Below are 2,963 nucleotides of genomic sequence, written 5' to 3' on the forward strand. Positions count from 1 at the left end.
ATTCCAGGAGCAAATGTATAGTATATACTTATAAGGTTAAGAGACGGGACAACACGAGTGTATAACTCTCTCCCATAATGCACACACACACACACACACACACACACACACACACACACACACACACAGAGCGGCGCCAGGCTGGAGGCGGGGCATCGTGACGTCACAGGCAAGTCCCTCCCCCCGCCAGATCCAAACATGTGTTGTGTCTGGTGATGGCGGTTCAAGATTTCCCACATTTATATTGATCTTTACATTATCATCCACTCCCAAAGTCACCTGGCATTCTTGTGTTTCAACAACAGACGTGATATATGCAACACCAGGCAAACATTGTACCATTATCTGATAGGTTAATTGGTGCACAATCAAGAACCAGTGAATTTCATCGCCGCCATAAGTAAGTAAGGAAGGTGACTTTAATGATGATAAATACGACCTGGTATGGCTGTGTCTACACACTACCGCCATCTGGTCAACATTGTACATACCAACATTTAAACTGTGACATTCAACCACAAGGTTTAAAGTCGCTCATGAAAACGCGAACTTAAAATCTATCCATTTAAATCTACCATTCATCAATCAACATTTAAACACCATCATTTGAACGTAAACCTTCCAGCTGCGTTATTTTACCAGAGTCCTTTAAGATACGTCATATAAACACAACACTTAAATGTACGTTAAGCTTGTGCAAACCATCATTGAAACTCAAACTTTTGAATTAGAATTGTAATGGAAATGCGAACTTTTAACTCTGTCAAATTAGAGCTATTGTACAAAATGATTCACTTAATTGACAAATTTTAATGTCAGTTAATTTAACGATATCCTTTGTGGTTCATCTTTGAAACACAAACCTTTAAACTTTGTCTCTAGAACTGAACACAACCATTAAGTTTCATAACTGGAATGGAAATTTGGATAATCTATCAAAATTCGTCATATAACGCGAACTTTTAAATCCTTCCATTCAGTTGGGCCGTTACTTGCCTGGCTGCCATTCATAATATGTCCTTTTATATTGTATGTTGACTACGCTCTCATTCATTCGTCATTTGGATCGTCTCACTGATATTCCATTCATAAACTTCATTCCTAAAGCTTATTTTTGACCACCATGTTGCTTTAAGGTTTATAATTCTTTGTGTATTTAATAATAGAAGATTCAATGATATTTCTCGTGGTACTGGAATTAGAGTTAATAATGCCATCTCAGTTATTAACTCTAACTCCAGCACCACGAGAAATATCATTGAATCATCTATTTCTGAATACACAAAGAATTATAATCTTAATATTAGTGATGCTCTATACAAATTGGATAACTTTAATGCTGATAAAATGTGTAAACAATTCACCTTCTTGTCCACATAATAAGTTTATGATGCGCTTGTTGTCTGTCTTGGACAATCACATGTTTACCATATGGCGCCCTAGCTACGTCTCTTCGTTGTATATCAATTGAGTGTTATATTTCTCTCTTGTGTCTCCCTTGATGATGTGAGTATTACACGAAAGTGCACTTGGGAACTTATCGTGTTTATTTTCCTAGTGGACTCATAAGAATATACTTGATCACATGCAAAATCGTGATCCTTTCCAATATATATATATATATATATATATATATATATATATATATATATATATATATATATATATATATATATATATATATATATATATATATATATATATATTTATATTATTTTTTTTTATTATACTTTGTCGCTGTCTCCCGCGTTTGCGAGGTAGCGCAATATATATATATATATATATATATATATATATATATATATATATATATATATATATATATATATATATATATATATATATATATATAGATATTTATCAAATATATATATAAATATATATCAAATATATATGTGTATTCTTTTTTCTTTCATACTATTCGCCATTTCCCGCGTCATCGAGGTAGCGTTAAGAACAGAGGACTGGGCCTCTGAGGAAACATCTTCACCCGGCCCCCTTCTCTGTTTCTTCCATTGGAATATTAAAAAAAAAAAAACGAGAGGGGAGGATTTCCAGCCCCCCGCTCCCTTCCCTTTTAGTTCGCCTTCTACGACACGCAGGGAATACGTGGGAAATATTCTTTCTCCCCTATCCCCAGGGATAATATATATATATATATATATATATATATATATATATATATATATATATATATATATATATATATATATATATATATATATATATATATCCTTCAGTACGTTTACTTTCGATAATGAGGAACAGAAGAATAAGCCAAACAAGTATATTTCGTCAAAGACATCTCTCTTTTCTAAACGCTGCCTCGCAAAGATTTTCATTAATTCAAATTGAAGAAACAGACGTATTTTTCTATTGTCTGGTTAGCTCAGTGGTAGAGCGTGAGTCTTACACACTCAAGGTCGTGGGTTCGAGACCCACACCAGACATAATTTTGGTCTTTTTCTTGTTTCATTTTGTCCGCATCACATGTGTGCAACATTCAGTATGTTCGTCCAACGTTATAGTGAAGATCTTCACAATGAATTGGGGTTTTCGACCTTATCTGAAAGGGTCAGGTCCACCAAGACGTCCTTGAAATCTTCCAGAAGCTTCTGGCGATCCTCCTCCAACTGCTGGGCACATCAGAGTTAACATGGGCCGGACATCGGTTGTGGAACGACTTAATCTGCTTCCGGTAGTTAGCAGGGATGATAATGAGGGCTCTGACCTCATACCAGGTCAGCTTAGTTCTAGTCAATTGCACAGTTCCAGTCTATTGCTTAGTTCCAGTCTATTGCTTAGTTCCAGTCTATTGCAACGACAATAAAAAATTAAAACTCATTTCTTCGTGGAAAATTGAGAGGAAAACACGACAGCAACATGGAGATTTACCCTGTGGTTATTTTGCCGGCTAGTCGGCAATGGTCGGTCAAACAGTATTTTGCCGTAGTAATCTCAGT

General features: G+C 35.3%; 1 non-coding gene across 1 annotated transcript; it reads left to right on the forward strand.

Moving 5' to 3' along the window:
• Nucleotides 1–2,378: 2,378 nt before the first annotated feature.
• TRNAV-UAC (transfer RNA valine (anticodon UAC)) lies at nucleotides 2,379–2,450 on the forward strand. The gene has a single exon. It is a non-coding gene; the product is annotated as a tRNA-Val (tRNA).
• Nucleotides 2,451–2,963: the final 513 nt, after the last annotated feature.

This window comes from Panulirus ornatus, chromosome 70, assembly GCF_036320965.1.
Source record: "Panulirus ornatus isolate Po-2019 chromosome 70, ASM3632096v1, whole genome shotgun sequence".
NCBI lineage: Eukaryota > Metazoa > Arthropoda > Malacostraca > Decapoda > Palinuridae > Panulirus > Panulirus ornatus.